Source organism: Charadrius vociferus, unplaced genomic scaffold (genome assembly GCF_000708025.1).
Source record: "Charadrius vociferus isolate BGI_N301 unplaced genomic scaffold, ASM70802v2 scaffold195, whole genome shotgun sequence".
Classification (NCBI taxonomy): domain Eukaryota; kingdom Metazoa; phylum Chordata; class Aves; order Charadriiformes; family Charadriidae; genus Charadrius; species Charadrius vociferus.
Genome location: NW_009648539.1, coordinates 3,989,893 through 4,011,809, shown reverse-complemented (window position 1 = coordinate 4,011,809; position 21,917 = coordinate 3,989,893).

Below are 21,917 nucleotides of genomic sequence, written 5' to 3'. Positions count from 1 at the left end.
ATTTGACAAGGATAGTTTTTACGACCAAACTTACTAAAATTATAGGGGGACCCCAAAAGACAAATAAACCAATGTAGTTTGAAAGTATTTGAATTATATAGCTATTATTTCTGTTCTTTAAAACGACACATCAAAAAATAAATCAGAATGTATCAGAATAAAGAGAGTAAGAAAAGTAAAGTGGAGCATAACATTTGTAGGGTGAAAGAAAACTGAGTTATACTGACTCTGGCCTGAAGATACATATCCATTAAAAGATTAATGAAGGTGATGTTTTAATGAACTTTTCTAAGAAGAGATTAACAGGGGTTAACTTTCAGAAATATGATTTCCTTTACCTGGAGCAGACTCAGTGCCTGAACAACATCAAGGAACACCGAGCAAAAGCCTGTGACTTGCGACCAGCACCTGAACTGCACCTTCACTGAATGAGAGCTTACACTTCACATGCTGCTCTCCCCATGCTCTGCTTAACAGGCGAGCAAAAAGAACAGTGCCTAACTTTGACTTGTCTTAGCATCCTCATAGGGTGAGGACATGGTTGCGTTGCGTGGGCAATAATACATTATATTTTCCTTTACCGGAAGCTGGAATATAGATGCATTTGAGACTCTGGAAGGATTGTCTTCTACTTCTGCGCATTCTAGCCCTCTTTTCTTCAAGGATGCTACATGCTGTGGGGCTGAGCAGAGAGTGATGGAGAATGGACTGCCCATGGAAGTAGCTGCAATGTGTTCAAAGAAGAACAGACGATGTTAGAGGTTTAAGCCAACGGTGAAGTCATCTGCCATCATCCGCAGCACAGCATTCTCTGTCTTCTTTCCTACCCACTTTCTCCTGCGTTGCTCTGCACAGCCTTCTCCTTCTAAAAGCACCTGCAGGCAACATGAAGGGGCAATCTGCTATTTTTTTCTCTTCTGCTGAGAGCTGCAGCATAGGAAAGACAACTTTAGATCTTCCTAGTTGAGGTAGTGGAAGAAAAGCATCTCCTGCACATCTTTTAGTGGGGCTGGTGAGCAATCTGACTAAGTATGAGGATTTCAGGGTACATAGCATACCTATCTTTTCAACAGTAACCTGTGATCTACCGTACTGTGGCAGGGGCATATAGCAGTGCTCTGCCATAACCACGCAGTACAATACATATTGTCATGCCTCATAGTGGTTAAGCAGATCAAAATCGCTTTATAAGATAAGCAGTAGGCATGCCTCTACCTAAGAAAATGTACGTAAAGTGTGACTTGCTATATTGCCACAGCATATCTGCAACCTGAATCCTTGGTTCAGATTTGATTAGTTTTTTCGACAAGCTTGACAGCAGTGATGAAAATTAAGAGAGTATATGTGAGAGAGGAGAGAGATCTGTATATAACAAGAATTTTAAAAGAGGAATATTGTTCAAGATCTGTGTATCGAATACTGTAAAGTAAGTAGACTTTGTGAGCATTAAGAAAGTAACAAAGCAGAAAACAAAATGTGAAAGCAGAATATCTAAAATTAACAAAAGATATACTGCAGCCAACACAAACACTTTGTTACTGATAGATGTCATGGACTCGGAAAGTCCAGCAGGCTTTGAAAGGGAATTGCAAAATTTTACTGTGATGATATGGGAATATTATAGAAATGAGAAAAAGCAGGGCAATCCAGATGCAGTGTTTGCTATATATGTACTGTGGTTGAAAGGAAAGTGCAGAACAGTATCCATTACTAATACACCATGTCTACAATACTTAATGCATAATATTACACCATCACAAGAGCATAATATCATTACTATCAGCCATAACTGAGCTATACCCAAGGCCTGATGCAAAATTCACTGAATATCAATAAAAAGACCTTCAGCGACTTCCACATGCTTGGGATCAGCTAGTACAGAAATAAGGGAATGGCTTATGCTACTCCTGCCCCAAATAGCTTATCTAATTAACAGCTGGTTGCAAAGACCTTTTAGGGGCAGTTGCAGCAGCCCAATGACAACCAAAATGCAACATGCTGTGGAAATGCCACTCTGGGTTTACTCAGACCCTGACAACAACCACACGTTACTGCTGAGAGCGTAAAAAGCAGTTAGCTCTTAGCTACTACTGATTTACCTGCAAACCAATTGCCACAATCTCTGAGCACGTTCGAATGACTTCTTCCTCATGTCCTCACATGTCTTTGTAAGGACATACATAAACCCCCAGATGAAGCCAGCATTTGAGCCCTTACTTGGCTAATACCCAACTCTTAGAAAACACGTTTGCGCCCAGGCTCAAGCTTTGGGCAATATGTGGAGTGTGATAGCGAAGTTCAAGCTCCTACATGATTTCTTGTTACTGGCATTTTTGGAGCATGAATGGACTGCAGACGAAGTGGGACATGTGTGTTCCACTCAAACTCCTCACCATATAACCCATAATACCTTGCAGCACCATCATGAGACCAATATTAGACAGGCAAGTCTGCCTTAGGATGACTAAAATACTGAAAGAAATGCAGAAATACACCATTTCATCCTGGTCTGATTCCAAGTTCTCATTCAAAAATTAGGGAAAAAAGCATTGCATAGATATATGTTAAATGTTCAAGATGAAGCACTGGAAGGAATTTCCTTCCAGAAATCGCTACAGCCACACCTATATTAGTTAATGGAACAATACCAGAGTACAGGCTTGAGCACTGGCCTGAGGTGATCTGTACTGTTTGTTACATGCTCCTTGCACATTTTTGACCTCTGCCAACTAGCTTCCCACCAGGTAGTCCCTGGGCACTGAGGGATAGACGTGCAAGGGGACAGTCCTCCTAAGGTGGTGCAGACAAAGCCACTTCAGGAAGGGGAGAGAGGGTCACCTGGAGACAAGCGTGCTGTGTCATTTGACCTCACGTGGCCAATGAATGGTCCTTGGCCCTCTTTTAAAACATGTAGCCAGTAAGTATGCCAGATTTATCAAAGAAAAATCTGTAAGAATATGTTAGCTGGTGATAATGACCTGATATACTGAAGAGTTTCTTTGAGAAATGAACTTTATGCTGCAGTTGTCAATGTAACAGAGACTGTGTAATGATTAATAGTATAGTTAGAGAAAACACATTGTACTTTCTTGCTTGCCTACATTAGATTTATTCTACTGCTCTGCTATGCACATATGTCTGAGAGAAATGAGAATTGTGTAAAACTAGTTGCAAATGAGAGCTCAGCAATGCTGTTAGAAAGTTCTCTCCGCTGCGCAGACATGTACCTTCCCATTGCATCCAGAAAAGGTTATTACTTTTATTGTCATATTATATGGAATGAAAAGCAAGATGCAGCACTTTTAAATGTTCATACAGGATATTCTTGGGCAGGAAAAGCGTAAGGTCTGGCTATACTTTTAAAGACAATAGGATGCTTGAAAAGGGCTGTGAGTGAGAAAGTATTGGAAGCGTATGGAAGTACTTGTGCTGTTTAACTGGCATCTTTTGAGAGACTAGATTTAATCTTGTTGTTCTAAATGAGACATTCGGTGTTAGATCTCAGATTAAAGTCTGCATCACTACATAAGATCATGGATTTGCATATAAGTTAAGGTAAAACAAAAAAGTATTCTTTTACTTTAAGGATCTTTGAAATTTCCCAATTTCCATCACTAGAAGAATGAAGCAGTGAAAGAATGGCAACATTTGTTCCTTGAAGTGTTTTAACAGTTGTTTTAGCAGTTTCGGTACACTAGCTGCCCTGTTTTCTTTTTAATCATTTAGTATGGAGACAAAATATTGTTTATATTCATAAAAAATATCTAATGTCTGTTAAACAGTAGCAGGGATCTCATTTCTTAAGCTGTGAGTTCAGCATGCTGTGAGTTTTAATAAAGCCATTATAACTGGCTACTCAGTTCTCTCAAGTGTACCATTTTTTTCTTTTAAAATGTTAATAGTGACATTTTTATTGTGAAGATTCTCCTTCTTTAAAGTACTAATATTATTCTCTATAAATCTGAAATATTTGGTGCTATTTTTCATACAACAGCAGTTATGGAGACTGAAAGGTGCATGGACTGCAGAAATCCAGTCTTACCTGGAAGACTCAGACAAGCTAGAGGCAAGGACTAGGTGTCCAACATAATGATGCATCAACATGAGCTATCAGCTCAAGGACGTCCACCATCGAACGTTACTTGCTGATGTTAGTTAGGTAACTAACATACCTAATTCTTGGCTAGAAAAATTTGTAAGATCCTCACTTCCACGTAGTAGGTTTTGTTTCCTTGAAGAGATATGGGTATCTAATATCAGGATACTCAAAAGCCTGCACTCTAACCGGCGGTCACTAGCTGATAGGAAACATAGAAGTCTCTTGAGCAACACTATCCTTAGCATTTAGGCACTTAATGCTGGACTGCAGGGGTTTAGGGTTTCATTGACCTGAAACATTTTAACCTTAATTTTACACCCTTCCTATAACAAACAAAACAGTGTAGGACAGCCTTTAATTTCAGAGGGCTGTAAAAGGAGGGTGTTGTGCATTCTCTGTTATTCAAAACCTGGGGGAACACCATGAGTTTTAGAGTCCACACAAGAAAGCTGGAAGACCAGCATCCAGCACCCTGCTCTGGCTGACAGCGTGGAACTCATCTTTTCCACAAAGAGAAGGTTCTCCTTGGCCCAGCAGGTATTTAATTGTTCTGAGCAAAGTTAAACAGCGAGAAAGATAGAAAAAAGGGAGCAAAAGGGTCCCATCCTCGAGCAGTTTGTAGCAAGGTTGAGCAGCTGCACCGTGTGGGAGAGCGCGTGGAGGACCTTGACCCCAGAGCAGCATTCCAGATACTGGGACAGGTCTGCATTGTTCCATTTTTGTCCAGAGATGTAATACTCTGATCCAGAATAGAAATATGAAGGATTTTATTTTCTTTCCTAGTTCTTGCCTGCTTTACAGGATGTCATTTAGGAAGTAGGCCACCATTATTGTGGAACAATTGGCTACAGTCAAAATTTAACCTCATATATCAATAACCTTCTCACACTTTTGAGCTACATTCTCATTTGTTAAGACGAATAGTGTCTTAGTCTGTAAGCAGTCGCTGCAAAATATGTACAACTTGCCCGTGGCTAGGAGTACTTAATTATCTTCCTGAATATAGAATACGTTTGTGTTGTTGTGCCTCAGTTCACAAAAATTATGATATATATCTATGTTTTCAGAATAAATGGCTTGTTTTAGACAAGACGAGAAAGAGATTCTTCATACAATGTCATATGTGTCAGTCCACAGGAAATTTCATAACTGTTTACCTCCACTGAAAGCAGAGATGATTGACATTTCATATATAAGTGGAAAAAAGGAATACCAATCTAAGTGGAATTGTATACAAATATCAGTTTCTGAAATATGAAGACGGAAACAGCTAAAGAAAATTGCATCTTGTATGACCTAGAATCCTCAGAAACCTATGTAACTTTCTTAAAGTCCATGCATGAAATTACTTCAGATTTATTATAATTTTGTAAGTCACAGAAGCCACAAAATCCAGATGGTTTTGCTTTCTTTGGTCTAAAATGGTAAAATTGATGATGAGTCATACATAAGAACTGTAATTTTTCTGACTCAGCATTGAGGATTCAGAAGTATCCAACCAATATAAAAGTCAGGTTTCCAGCACGGCTGCAACACTGTCAAATACAAAGAAAGCAAACAAGTGCAAACACATTTTGTGTGCACAGTAATTAAAATCTGAGTCTGAATCCTCTGAGGCCTTGGAACAAGGGCAGCAATTACAGGATATATACTGCTTACCTGGGGACGGTGAGATGCAGAAAGTCCAGGTGTAGTTCAGAAACAGAAGGCAACCGATGGCTTCCCAGATGATCTGTTGAGGAATAGCGGTGGGCTTGGTGTGCAGCTGGATCCTTTAGGGGTCTGGCGCTTGCTGGTTTGTTCCCTTGTTTCCTCATACTGCTGAGGATTTACTGAGCAACCTCTGCTCCAGCTCTGCCCAGCTGCCAGTCACCTCCGTGCAGTCCTGGCACAGGCATTGCTCTTGAATTTTTCATAAAGTTACAAACAACTCCTCAACCACTACTGAACCCTTCTGTCAAGAATGGAAATAGCCTGCCTAAAGTTCAGTTCATCTGGAAACAGAAAAAAAGCTTTTGCAAGCTTTTCCCACTAAGTTCTCTAAGATTTTTCAAAATGTTTATTACAACAAACACTAAATCTTTCAACTCAACTTTAGTTGGTAAACTTTCAAATATTCTTTATTTCACCTTAAAATCCATGAGGTGCTCTGCAGCTACCAGAATTTGGATTATACAGAGCGTCTGTATTTCCAGTCATTGGCTTAAGGCAACCTCAAACTCCAACAGAGATGTCATCAGATTTCATGATAGCATGATTCAGTTCCCAGCTTCCGAAAATTTTCTGATTGCCCCCTTCTAGTTGGTGTGCCTCCTTCTACTAAAAATGATCAATAATACAGCATTGGTCGTACATTAAGGAAAGGTATAAAATCAAAAGGCTTCTAGGGTAAAATACAGCCGCAGTTGGTATGTGAAGAATCCGCTACATCTGTGATTCCCTGTACACTATTGCTTGCAAAGCAACACGAGGAGTGAAGTGGGGTGGAGACTCCAAGGCCAAACCCTGTGATAATCCAGCAAACATGGGAACGAGATGGCACCACGGAAGAAAAAAAGAGGTGTGAAAGAAGGATGGAGCAGAGTGGAGACACTACTGCTAAAACTCTGTGATAAACTGGGAACTTGGGGACTAAATGGAGCCCTCAAAGGTCTTATAGAATTGATAAACTGCCTACTTGCTACCCTGAGCCAACGATCTGTCATTTTTTAATGAAATGCTGTCCTTTAGTGAACTTTGCTCATTATAATGTCATTATAATACCAAAACACACCTCCATCCCAAAAGCTACCCACCTCCAAGGTGCAACCACTCCTCCTTGAGTCTGTGACCTGAATTTTTTGTAAACTATACCTTTAAATGTGAGGCGAGAAATTTTTACACCAATCATAATGAAAGTATTTATGACTAGAGTCACTCAAACTCCACCTTGAAGATAAAAAATAGTATAAAAATAGCCCAAGAAAAGGGGATGCGAGGGAAGACACCATCATGGACTTCTGGGACCAGTCGACGGGCTGAGCCTCTCTTCCTCCCCCATAAGGACGCTTGTGGGTAAGATTCAAACACTGGGCTATAGCAAGTGCTTCCCCGGGAAACTTAGAAATCTCTATATAGAGTGGTTTTATAACTTAGTGCTTTTGTAACCGAGCTATATTGCTAGCATCTTTAGTATTCGCACACACTTTGCAGACAGTCACTATCACCAGCAATCCAAAAGAACTTGTGTATCTGTTGTTTAAATAAACTGCACTGTGGAGGCAGCGAGTCGCTTGGGTTTTCTCAATGAACGCGACCAAAGAGTGGCCATGTTAGTTCATGAGCACAACTGAGCTGAAGGTGCAGTCCGCTATTACTGTATCCAGGACCATAACAGTTTAATATATTAAACATGCCTGGACTGACAGTGGTGAATTGGGCATCACTCAGAATTTAAACCCAGCCGCACCTACCTCCCACCTCGGTGAGGAGTGTTAGAAAGCAAGGGAGGTTATTTTCTGCCAAGACTACTTTGCCCCTTAACGCAACAGTCGGACAGGGATGCTTGCTGGTTGTCGTGGGTTGACCTTGGTGGGCTGCCAGATGCCCACCCAGCCGCTCTCTCACTCCCCCTCCTCAAACAGGACAGGAGGACGAAATTGGTTGAAATAGCTCATGGGCCGAGATTAGGACAGGGAGATCATGCACCAGTTGCCATCATGGGCAAAACAAATTCAACTTGGGAAGCTTGATTGAATTTATTGCCAATTAAAATAGAGTTGATAGTAAGAAAGGAAGACACAAGCTGAAACACCTTCCTTCCATCCTCCCTTCTTCCCAGGCTCAACTTCACTCCTTCATCCCCAACTTCTCTCCCACCTCTCTAACTTGCAAATTATAAGCCAAGTTCTCTGATCTTGCTTCATTTTTAACTTGCACATTATAGGCCAAGTATCCTATGATCAATAAGTACCATTCAAAATTACCTGAAGTTGACAGGCAAAATTTAAGATAAGTAAGTTATTTCCATACAGGTATATATCCTCCTGTATAAGATCCTCATAAAATTCAGATCGGCTGGGAAAAAAATCAAACCTCTTTTGCAGAAACTGGTACCAGAGAAATGCTTCCATTTGTGTCACAGCCTGGCACGTGTCTGAGAAGAGAGTTAATTTGGGGGGAAAAAGACAGATCGTCCTGCACATCTGCAGGATCTTGTCATCCCGTAGGCATTTTGTCAAAACCGAGACCAGATTTCTTTTTGTCTGTTGTGTTAGCATACTACCTGAAAAATTAAGCACAGGGCAAAAAACTGCCTTGGATATAATACTGCCATCGTGAAGGGAGAGCTGTTCAACTATGGCGACAATTGCAGGCAGTGCTCTGCCAAAACCCTGAAAGGCCAAAACACCCCAAAAGCAGTAAAAACAAGGGATCGATTTTTCCTTGAAATGTTTTCACATCGTTTTTCAAGCTCTCAAATGAGAGGTTATGCTTCTCTCCCAAAGTGCCGTGGTAAGATGAATAATAAATGGACTTCAGTGTTTGAGCCCAACAACTGAAAAAGGTTAAGGGCAGAGAGGGGGAAGGCTGAAGAGAGGAACCGGTGATCCAGGATGATACTACACAGGCAAATGGGAAAATAACTGTTTATATAGGGGGTGTGTAGTTGGTTTTCTGTCATCCAGGCCCTGTATGAGCAGATCTTTCAAGAATATGTCTACTTATTTTTTGCAGTCTGACTAATTATGAGTACATCCCATAGGCGTTTTCATAATTAGTGTCTCACAATATGAGCCAGAGTCATTAGTGAGGTGTTATGTTGGACTGTGAAAACTTTTGCTTCAAGTGAAAGGGAACTTCTACTTCAGATACACTTTTCATGGTGACTGGTAGATGCTGGTTCCTTAGACAGCATTTGTTTCTGCCAGTGCTGAGCCTGTGTGACGTTCTTGGGGCCAGAGCTCAGGCTGAGGGGTATTGGAATGGTTAGTTCAGATTCAAAGAAAGATTTGGCCACAGCTGCCACGTATTCACACTTCTACCAGCTGGGCTTTAGTTTCGATGGAAAATGAAGTGGAAATGGTGATCAGACCTTATAGAACAACTTTTTAAAAGCTAAATCGATACAACCATGAGACTTAATTCTACATTGTAAGACAATCAATAAGGGTGCAGGAGTTAACAGAGTTCTGTAAACACGTAGTAGTACACCATCACTTTCCTGCTATTCCCTTAGAAATAGAAAGCAAAGTTCAGAAGTTACACCATTTGCTTTCTGTGAGTTCAAACACTGTGTTACTAATAGTCAGTAAGTAAAGCAAATAGTCAGACTGATATAGTCTAAGATGTAACGTTTGTTTGTAAACATCAGTAGGTTAGCCTACTCTTCGCTACTCCTCCACACATCCCCGGCACTTCAGTTCAGCTGGGGAACAAAAGCAATGCACCAGAGCCACAGCTCTTCACCTGGCATTGGATTTTCATCATCTTGCTCCTGGAAGCTCATCTCCCTGCAGAGGAGAACACAGCAAACATCCCTGGAGAGAAATGACACCTTTCAGACACAGAAAACACAGCCATTTGCTCTCTTTTGAGTGCATCTATCTTGTTATGCGAGTTTGGATTGGTAGTACAGCTTCAGAGTGCATTTCCCTGTCCTCCCTAATGATCATGCTTTGATTCACATTACGGAGTGCCCCCTGAACGCAGAGATTTGATTCTTTTGGCATGAAACTAAACTGGAAGGTGCAGTACAGGTGCCACCAGGTGTGCAGCTCATGGGACCAACTTTGACCTGGCTGAAGGAAGGCATCCTCAAATGTGTACTGCAAGGACGGAAGGTCCTCAGAACCCACTGCTTTACAGGTCTGCTCTCACTGGTCTTCGATACCTGCTAATGCAAACATAGCCTTTGTGGCGACCTGCCTTGACCTCAGCCATTCATCACCAAGTTTCCATGTCTACAACTACAGATGTGGCTTTGAGAAATTGTGGGCACTGCCATGTGTTCTGTGAAGTGAGCAGGTACGTTGTGCACAGTCAGCGCAGGGCACATCTGTCATCGACCAAGGAATATTTTGGTGATTTGAGGGGACAGAAGAGCGGCTGGACGATCAACATCTCTTCCTTTCCCATGTGCAATGCTATCTTGAAATGCTGAAACAGCATAGGAATAGGCTTTCTGGCATTTTAAGGAGTTTTGCCAACGTTTCAGGTAGGACAAAAGAAATGGTGTGTGGAAAATGCCAGGGCCTGGAAGTCAGTAACTTGCCCTTGTCTGGTTTTTATAAAGCCAACAAAAGGCATCCTGGCTTTTTGACTCAAGGCCAACCCTGGTGCTAAACTGTAAATCGTGGTGAAACCACAGTCCCTTAAATACTGCTGCAAGACATTTTATAATGAAAAAATGCTGATTATCCTAAATAAAGGTCTCACCACTTCTTGCCTTACCATGCAGAGTTTAGAATAATACAACAGAGCTTGCTGATTCACTTCAAAAGGAAACGCTGCTGTGCTGAAAGCATAATTGGAACATTACTGTCCAGAATAAATTAGCACACCAAAGTTAGGAGCCATTGAAAGGTGGTGGGAAGATGCTGCAACAGAAGTTGCATTTCTCTGATAGTTAGAATGGTCTTTGTCACTGCTTTTATTTTAAATGGATAATAAATGAAGCAGACTCTAAGCACTGGATTTTTCAGAAGAGTTCGGCAAGCTATTGACATTTAGACAACAAAACAGGCAGACAGGTTTTCCAGAGAGCCCAGATCTGGAAACTGCTGGACGCTGAACTCTTTGGAGCATCATCACGATCCACCAGGTTTATGGACATTTGGAAGTGTTAGTAAAATATTGCCAAACATATTCTAGTCTGAGGACTTGAACTTCCAGTTGTCATTTCTAAATTTCCTTGTACCTACTCTTCTACGATCAGCTTTTCTGAAGTAGTTTGCATATTATTACGCACAACGTATAAACAGCTGCATGTATAAACAGCAGTTAGTAGATCCCGGTCTGGATCTAGCGAGGACATTGATGGGGGCGGCACAGTATCTCCAAATGCAGCAGTTTATTTTCTAGATGAGACTGGTCTTTTGTATCTTATGAGTCAACAAATTTATAAATATGTCTTAAAGCCTAGACAGTACCTAGCAAGTACCTATTTTTATATCTTCATATTACATTTCTCTTAATTTCATATTACATTTCCTTGACTAATTACATTTTTTTTGTAATATTAAAAAGATTATCTATTCCCTAACAAAGCTCTCGCTGTATCTCGTTAGTCAGATAGCTCAAACTGATTATAAGACATTTGAAATAGCAAAACCATGCTATTGTAGTGCTGGATTATTTTGTTTCTCTCCCCTAGTGGAAAAATGCCTTTTCAACATAAGTAATTTACGTTTATTTGTCTAGCCATAAAAATAGGATTTTTTTGAACCAAAAATAAAAATTAGTTTATTAAAAATTTATCTCAGTTCTAATCCTTTCTTGTGAAGACATCTCGCACATCGTTCCTCTCAGATATTGTAAATTAACAGGAGACTTTTTCTATTTCTCTCACAATAGTCTTTAGAACAATGGAAGGAAATCAGCGGTATGGTTTTCTTCTCAGATGTCCAAGCGCATCTGATAGAATTAGATAGGATTGTTAGCTATGTATCATAGGTATTTGTAAGCTGCTTTTCAACTCAGCATCTACATACTTAAAGGAAACAGGTGTTTTTTCAAGTGGGTAGTTATCTCACCTTTTTGAAAAAGATAAAGCTAAGTCCACATAAGTGTTGGTTGGGGGGAGATTCTGAAAATTGAAACCTTTTCATCATAAAATAACGCAGAAAAAACCTGCCACCAAGACAGTGATATTTTAGAAGAGTGTTTATTGCCTACAGGAGTCAGTCAGCAAATAACAAACATGTACAGCAATAGTTTTCTAATAAAATACACGCTCACGTGCACTTGTGCTGTTCATCATCACTATGACTACAGTGTTCCTCACTGTTAAGCGTGTTCCATTTCAATCATAAACTGAAATAAATCAGGGATGTGACGAATCCATTTCTCTCCTGATTTGTCAGAACTGGCGGCTCTGGTAAGCACCAGCTGCGGTACTTCTTGCTGCGCCAGCCTTGCTGTGGCCAGCGTCTCAGCCGAGCAGGGAGATCTGTCACGCTACCCGTCGAGGAGCTTTCAAACTCTTCCTAACTCCAAAAACGAAGGCCTGTGCAGCAGATGAGGTTTCCTTTTCCTTCCTGGCCCACCATCTGCCTTGCAGAGAGGGTGTTCAGAGAGGCAATGGAGGATGTGGCTTTGACAGCTCTGTGGCTACTGCAGGTTCCCAGAAGGCAAATAGAAGTTGGATTTTGATCCTGCCTAGAGGTGTGTATTGAAAGGAGAAGGACACCAAATCCACCTCTGAGACAAAGTCGCTGGTTTGTCCTTTTTGGTTCTCTTGGTCGCAAGCCCGTCCTCTTCACGCTCATGAGTGTGTGAGCAGCACGACCCCAACATACGGGTCTGGTCCTGAAAGAGGAAGTGGAGACCGGTGTAAAAAAAGGGAAAACATCCTGGTGGGGTGAGAGCCTCGTGTGTGATGAGGCTACGAAAGAGTGCATATGCACTCTGGACATCAACTTAAAAGCTCCTTGTTTCTTAGTGTGAGAACAGCTTAAACATTTTCTCCTCAGCTACACTGACCGTATTTGGCTCTGAGCTCATCCCAGCAGCAGTTATGCCCGAGGAACTGTGATATTGTACAGCATAAGGAGACTTTAGCAGCCCTTCCACCACTTGTTCCCAGGGATAGATTCTTGCTAAAAGTGGTATAATGTGAAAAGACAGTATGTACAGGAAGCTGTTTCAAGCAATAGCTTCCTCATCCACAGTGGTGCAAGCCGAGTGCCTATCTTGGGGTACTGGAACCAGTACATCTATATGGAAAACATATTTCCCTGCATACTAAAATGCATTTCAAAGTAATGCATGTAAGTAATATAGATGTTGCCATTTCAAACACCTCAAGTGACAGAGATAAAAATAGAATTAAAAAAGGTGATATATCCTCTTGTTTAATTTAAAATATTATGCTGAATAAACAGAAACATTTCTTATTCCAAGAATGGAGCCTTAAAAGTACTGGTCACTAACCAATGAAAGATTAAAAAAATGCTCCATAAAAGTTAACTCCTCTAATAAAAGCAGGATTTTTCTTGTTTCCCCTCAGCCTCCATGCAAAAGTTCATTGTGTGCAGATTGAAATTCAGAAGACGGTTCAGAACCAGTTCTCTTTCTTTCAGTAGCAATTGTATTGTAAAGCTCCACACGACATTCAGAATCATGTTGTGCTATTTCAGAAGAAGTATAAATATCCAGACCTGTGTCAACAATGAGTCCACTACATATTATGCTACTAGGCATAGAAAGTGCTTTGGTAAAATACGTCTTTTTAAAGCAATCTGCAGTTTTTGTGACACTGATGCAATTCCATTTTTCCCTTTGTAAAGGCAAGGAATATAGCAAGTTCAGAGTCTTGTGAAACAAAACTCCTTTCATCATCTCAAGCATCAATAACATGCGTGACCTGATGAAGAACAAAGGGATTAATGATATTCTCAAAGTTAACTATGACTCACGTCGGTATCCACAACATCATGTCTTTTGGGGAGAGAGGAAATAATCAAATATAAATAACATTTCATTGCATCTCTTGGGGCTGCACAACAGTCATATAATTTCTCTCTGTGTAAGATGTAGTGCATCTCACTTAATAGTTTTAGCCAGTGCTTTCATATTGATTGATATATTTCAGCCAATTTAGCCTGCTCCCTACTTACAAGCAATTAGTGCCACTTCCCGACACAAAACACACATCCTGGGGCAGGGAGAAGGACTTATTTGAACCTTACAAGCTTAGAAGCATCCTGTGATACAGACAAAAGTTCCACACTTAACAATAGCGTGTAATTGATACTGTACTCCAATAGTTACTGAATCTGCACCCTAATGCTGCTGGTATTTTCTACAAAAGAAAATGATGCTGCTTGAAGAGCTTAGGCAAATGCTGTACGTTGAATGCGTTTACACCAGCCACGTGCCTCTCAAAAGGAAAAGGCAGCCCCCCATGCTCTCGGCAAGTGTTTGACAAACTGGGATATACTGGGAGACAACAGGTTTCATCCCTACGATGGAATCATCTGTGCCCAAGTCAAGGGGCAGAGCAGCCCAAAGAAGGAAAGCCCTGCAGCCTGCTGGTGGCCAGGGGAGCCTGGAGAGCAGCGCCTGGCCACCAAAACCCAGCAGAGCTGTCGCGGGAGTATCCCACTGAAGGAGCTTAGTCTTTAAATGGAAAGTACTTTTAGTCTGTCAGAAGCGGGTGGTCTTTGAGCAAATTAGTGCCCATTGCAATATATCGTTCTAGGCGAAGAGGCGTAACATCTCCCGAGGGGCAGCTGGGACAGGAGACACTGGTGCATATAAACAAACCATATGAGTACAGTAAGTCAAGAGATCTGCGCTCTCTGCAAAAAGTTATATTCATCTCTCCTCTTTCCAACGAGAAATTTCACTATTGATATTAAGGGACTACTTATTAAATCACTTTGTTAAAAAGACTGAAGTTGAATTCAGACCTTTATTACAGTTGATGATTGATGGGAAGTGCTTGGTTAGCTAGCTTTTTTTTTTTAAAAAAAATGGGCAAGCCATTGCAAAGTCATCCTAATTCACTACAAAACCACTATCACGTATCAGCCAAAAGTGCCATATTTCCAGGTGCACCCTCGCCGAGGTGCACCGGCTGTTGCTCATCAGATGGCATGACAGCTCACCCAATGGGTCTTGTCCTTATCTTGAAAACTTCCAGCAGACAGACAGGAACACAGGGAGCAAGTCAGCTGATGCTACGGACAGTCTAAATCTCTAATAGTCTCATATTTCTGGCCACAAATATAATCGTATTAGACAAGTTCCTATGGAAATTTATTCATTTGGCTTTATTATCCACCAAAGGAGATTTCACAAAGTTCTGGAAATCCAATAAACCTCCCATTTGTAAGTCATGGCTTGCAAATACTTAGAGATGTGCGCCACTGGAAAAAGCATATTACTATGTTAATGGACATACACCAGGATGCCACAAGATTTGAAAGTTCTTTCTGAATTTTTGTGGAGAAACAAGATAAGAATATATTATTATTTAAGAATGCCAGTATTTTAGACCCTAATCTCTCATTAACCTGAAGGTGCATTGGGTTAGAGTTGGCACCTTGCCTAATGCTTATTTTATATGCCACAATCACTGTGCATGTTAAAAAAAATACACAGTTTCTGCTTCTGCTTCTTGACAGTTATTTTTTTCTAAGTATATAGTTGCATATTAACATAATGATAATGTAATTGCTTTTGTGCTTATAAGCATTATATATAATGTGGATCAAGAACAATGTAATCTGTCTTTTTTGTGTAAACATCATTAAAATAACTAAGCCAATGAAGTTTGGACAGTTTGGTAATGATACAAGCATGAGAAATATAGCTATTGATAACAACGCATGTGGCTATGCTTGAGAAGGCTAACTGCATAATGATAGAAATCAATGTACAGCATCATGGAAATGGTTAATAAACTTTGAAAAGTTATGCAAAACTAGAGTGTGAGAGCAGCAGAAGGCTGGAGAAAATTAGACTGGGAAATGCAATGCAATATAGCAATAAAGAAAAGCTTATGCAGTTCTGAATTACACACTGTCACAGCACAGGGAAGTAATAGTCCCTTTCTCTGTGTCTTTAGTGGGCTGACAAGCTGTATGCTTGTGTGGTTCTGTAGCAAAAATTAAAACAAAATAAAATTGAAAGTACAGAGCCCCCTGACAAAAATGTTTGAGAATATTTGACTATGTAATGTACTACAAAAACCAGTCATTGGGGACAATTAAATGGAGCATAAACCATGTCATTCTTCAATCTGCTTTTACATTTTGATTAAGAATCACAGATAACAACGTGAAGGGTATTCTCAAAGCAAGGGGCATAATTGGCAAGATCCCTAGTATTCATTAAGTGAAGATTACACTTAAAGCAAACTGAATACCCATCTGATTCAGAATACAGAGTGCTGTCGGGGTAATATAGCTCAAGTTCAGTGAAATATACTATGGTTTTGCCTTTGAGGATGCCAAAAGCTAAAAGCAGAATTTAAAAAAAATGTCATTATTTTATGGATACAGTGGCAGAACTGAATATGGTGTGACCTTCCTGGCACACCTAGGCGCATACAGGTTACTGTGTTGTGAATTAGCTGCAGCCTAGATATGATTCACTGGGGTCCAGGGTAAGGAAGAATTGAAATAATTGTCCAATCAATAAGTGACAAAAGCATTCATCAGCAGCTGGAAATCGCTTTTACTGTCCAGTGGCTAGAGTCTGGCAATATTTGAGTAAGAGAAAGATGTCAACAAATTAGAAGAAACTGAGAAAAGGGTAACAAACTGATTAATGTGCTGAAGAGTTGATTAATGAGGAAAGATTAAAAGACCTAAATATATGAAGGTGCTAAATGACAGCTTGTATTTTATTACATAAGCCAAGAAAGGAGAAAAATTGTTTGGAATGGATGAGTGAGAACCAAGAATCTGTACGCAGTGACAGTGCAAGATGGGCACACCAAGTGGGCACACATATTTGCGCCCTGAGAATGTTTTGAAGCTTCCACTACGGTTCATGCCACCACTCCGAATAAAAGTCAACAGAAGGTGTTAGTGTTGGGAAGAACCAAAACGCACTGGAGAAGCGTGCATTTGAAACTGGGTTTTGAAAGGTAAAGACTGCTTCCCAGTAGCTACAGAATCCTTTGTGTTCTGTGGTTGTCACTGGAAAAAAAAAAAAAAAAAAAAAGAAATCCCTCTGTACCCCAGTTTTCCCAGCAGCAAAACGGGCTCAGCAATATTTCTTGATTTGTGGGGACATTGTGACTGGAAATTCAATAACATGTATGGGCCAGCAGGCTCGTGTGGGGACAAGTTCATGACTACATTAGTGGGGAGATGAACTAAGAGTGTCCCTATGAAGACATGAGAAGAAATGTATCTCTAGCCTGGTTCTTGAGAATCATCATTGACCCATGGTCAATGTCTTTCAACTGAATAAAGATATTTTGGGAAGGAAGAGGCAAAACAACTGCAAGAAGAGAAACGGATCTGGCAGCATGGTGAACGGGGATGTGAAAAGCAGAAAATTAGGGAAGAAAAAAAAAAGGTAAGTAAGCATCTGAAAACTTAGAGAGTGGAAGTAAAAGAGGAAAAGAGAAGATCTACAGGAGTGAAGTATAAGATGCAAACCAGAGTGGCATAGCAAAACAAGGGGAAAAGATCTCAGCTTCCCAGGAGCAACTATCCTGAATGTGTTGCTGCCTCAAAAACTGGTGAGGCACTGGGGACAGGTTTATGCGCTGGAGAAGGACACTGCTGCACAGGGCAGCAGAGTGCTGGGGGATCAGTAAAATGGACACTGCCCCACTGCCCCTCTTGCTTGACCCAGAGCCATGATCAAGTTATACTGGGGGAAAGCGGACACAAGCTATTGTCCACCTTCTCTTTCCCACCTCCCAGGAGCAGAAGCACCAAGCCCAGATTTCCTGAGCTCTTGCCCTCGCTCTGCCCTCATTACTGTGCCAGCAATTTCAGTTTGGCCTAAAATGTCTTTTTTCCTAGCTTGGAGCAGTGTTAAATACTAGGATCACTCGATCAAGCTTCTGCACCAAAAGTTAGGCAAGTGAAACTTTAACAGAGGGCAAGTATTGATCTGAGACTGATGCCACATATTTAGTCCTAGACAGGAAGGAGCACGAGAGTACTGTGCTAAACGCTATTTCTGTTCAGCAAAGAGCCTTCCAGGCAAGAAAACTTCTCCAAAATTATGTTTGTATGGCAGGTGGTGCGTGTGGCAAGATAAACCTGTGCAGGGTCTGTTGGACACGCTTCCATGTCCTACACAGTGACCTTGCTCTAAATCCTGGGCCATGCACTTGATTGCTGAAGCACACAGCAATAACACAGAAGAAATTCTGTGGCACTGAAAAATATTTTTAAGGTGAATCAATTAAATATGAAATTTAATAGCTAGGGAACTTTGTATGAAACTAAATGACTACATGACAGTCCTTTTTTGACTGTTTTGATTTTCAACTCTTTTTTGTTATGAAAATGTAGTGGGATTGTATACTGAAGATCCTTATTTGTATTATTCAAGTTGTAAATGCGGAAGGTGGCAGGAGGTGTCAGTTGAGATTTTGAGCACAGAAGATGAGTAGAAAGAAACGTAAATGAGTTAAACTATTGGACAAACTGACTGTTTTTGATAAAAAGTCAAATGTGAAATAGTTTATATAAGAGGACTCCTGTGTCTTGAGGCTTTTGTTGAGGCTGATTCTAGATCTGGTTAGACAACAAGGTCTTTGGTTCAGGACAAGAGGCAATGGGCGTCAACTGAAACACAGAATGTTCCCCCTGAACGTCAAGGAAACACTTTGTTACTATGCGGGTGGCTAAGCACTGGCACAGGTTGCCCAGAGAGGCTGTGGAGTCTCCATCCTTGGAGATGTTCAAAAGCCATCTGGTCATGGTCCTGGGCAACCAGCTATAGGTAGCCCTGCCTGAGCAGGGGGTTTGGACCAGATCACCTCCAGAGGTCCCTCCCAACTTCAACCCTGTTCAACTGTTCCAATTTATACTCTTTAATATTTTTTGATGTCTTCTTCACAACTACAGGAGTTGGAAATGTTTTTTGGTTGAGAATGAAAATTGAGATTAATAAGTACAATTCTCTGGCAAAATACCTGGCAAAGGCGGGATTCTGCTGCCTGAGGCATTAGGGTGTGGGGGGCTCCAAACAGCACTTCAAGGGTTTTGCTAAATTATAGATCTCTCTTCCCCATTTTGTTCTTTGAACAAACGTTCTCTAAACTAAAAGAGTGCTTTTGCAATTAAGTGTATCTGTATTGTATCCAGATCTCTGGCAAATTAAATCACTCTCACTAATCTGGCGTCTTCTCTCTGCTCTTGCATATTCCCTGCTTTCTTTTGGTTCTGCATCTTCCTTCCTACAATCACTGGAGAAAAAAAAAGGGAGGGTAGAAACTGTGTGTGCACTAGCAGCAGACTGAAAAACTGCTGTTGGTGTTCAAGAGCTCACCGAGGATGACAATTTTCGACAATCTGTAGAGCTTCCTGCTTTCACAGGAGAGCAGTTGGAGGTGAGCAGAAGTGAAATTATTGTATAATTGCAATAAAGTCACATTTACTTGCCAAAGATGGAAGGTACCAAATGTGACAGAGTTTAGCATGATCTCAAAGACATACTAGATCTGTCATTTTTTCGGCGTGGCATTCCCTCTGCCTGTAACAATTTGTGTCGCAGAAGCAGCTTGTTCAAATTCTTTCAGAGTTCTTTTGCTTCTTTAGCTGGCAGGAAAGTGTTTAGTTTGGGTTTTTTTTAATACTTGTATCAGAGAACAGAATAAGAATGAATACCCAGCTGGCACAGTGTGAATTTGCCAATCAAGCATGACTGTATCACTCACTTAAGACTAGCTAGAGATGCATCCAGGCAGATAGCACCACTCAAGACATGGATTTTTTAGCTAAAAAATGGCATGTCATCCATCCTGGGAGTCAAAAAATAACAACAACAAAGCCAAACCCCATGAGATTCACTTACAATCTATCTGGACTTATTAAAAGCTTTCATACGGATTGCCTAGTTAAGCTGAAAGACACAGACAACTGAAACAAAGCTGCAAATTCAGTTGGGAACTCATCACAACTACCCACTGCCCTGGAAGGGCAATGTTTAAACTGGGAGAGGTGTTGTTACTGTTTCTTAAACTTTGTTCTGGGACCAATAGTTTGTATTTGCATATACTTTCATTTTGAGAAGGTGGGAGTGCTCTGGACACAAAGAACTATGCAGGAGTGTTGATAGAAAGGAGGTTCAGAATATCCTACAGAGATGACTACATAATCTTGAGGACTGTAATAACAGAAATGAGTTGAAATTCAATAATGGAAAAGATAAGGTCGTGCACTTAGACATTTATAAAAAGCAATTTTATTATGGACTGTAAATGACAGACAAATAGAAGGAGTTGCCTGTTGCCTGACTAATACAGTCACTCACAGCATGACCCCAAACCATCAGTGAGATTTGGTCATATAAAAAGCAAATTGGTTGTATGAGAAAAGGGCGTTTAGGAAGAAATCAGGAGAGACTACCTCCATTGCAAAGACTGGCAATACTTTGTGAAAAACTTACACATTGCATGTCGGCTATGCTGAAGAAAGCTGAATTCAAATTGCATCTAGTGCAGAAAAATCTGAGTTACAGAGGCTCTGTGTTACAGGAGGAGACTAACAAAACTTATTGGTAGGCTAGACAAGTTGAGAGTGGCTATGACTACTGCCTATTGGAAAGAGAAATGTCTAACTGAAACACTGTACAGCACAAGGACAAGTGGGTATGAACTGGTCTTGAATGTGTTCAGGCTGGGTGTTAGAAGGGGCTTTTTAACAGAGAGATGAGGTCAGTTCTGGTCCAGCCCTCCAGCAAGAAGTACAGGAAAATAGCGTATTTAGTGCAAGATGAATCTAGTTGTGTTTATGGAAAGGGTTACATGGAGTATTTGCTCCTACAACAGCAAAGCACTACCTTCAAAACACAAGATCTGTGCCAGTCCCACGGCCTAAAGACCCAAAAGGTTTACCTGCTTAGTAGACCAGATTGCAGTATGCAGACCTAGCAAGCTTTAGACATCCTGGCCAATGTAGCTCAGCAGCCCAGTTGCAGCAGAACAGGCTCCAGGTGAGCCAATGTGCCTCACCTTACCAAGAAGCAGAGTTCTTCTGACGTCTAGCACCACTACTAGCAAATGGAGCAAGTAATTACAGAAGAACGTTTACTTGGCAGGGGCAGTCAGTGTTGAACCCCATATGCCAAAAGGAAATTGCTCTCTCAATCTTAGTACTGCAGGACTACACTCTTCATTGCCGTATTTAAAAAGACAACAATCTGACTTTCCATGTCTGACCACTGTGCCTACCCAAAGCTTACTGCTGGATTTATAGCCTTATTCTTGACTGCTCCAGTTAATGAACTACTCAAGGGTCTCCTCACACAAGAGCTATACCTTAGGGGAAGCCTGGTGTCCTTACACAAGCGCTATACCTTTCAGCAAGGCAGTGGCACGCAGCAAGCAGGGAGTGCAAGAAAACTGGGCAGTTCTTGTTCCTGAAAAACAAATGGTTTGTGCAGTGGATTAAAAAACTTACACGAAATATAGTGACAACCGAGACAGGAAAAATTCTCGTTGAATGTAAAGCACCGTCCTGTGTTTTCCCTATGTGAAAACGATAACAGTGCTGTCAATTTACACAAAGCTTTCAGCCACACAGCAAGATGCTGAGGGTCTGCGCTCAAGAATGGTGTCTGGCCCCCTGTACCCGCGCAGTGCTTCTGACCCTCTGAAGTGTCTCCACGTAAGGGACTGGAAAAACCCCAGAGAGTAAAAGCGCTGTGTTACAAAAGTCACTGCCCTCCCCGAAAACATATTTATTTACTTGGATCGGTACAAATGCTCCCGCCATAAGTGCTGGGCTTCCGTTCAGCAAAAATTAAGCGCAACCCTTAACAATTAATCAATAGCAGAGATGGTCTCTTTGCTTTCTTCCCCATCCCCGCTCACGCCAGCTTATTAGTGAATAACAAACCACCCCGCGGGATGACAAACGACGTGCCAGTGCCCCTCCTTCCTCCTTCCCCCGTGGGACCCGCTCCGCTTTCATTC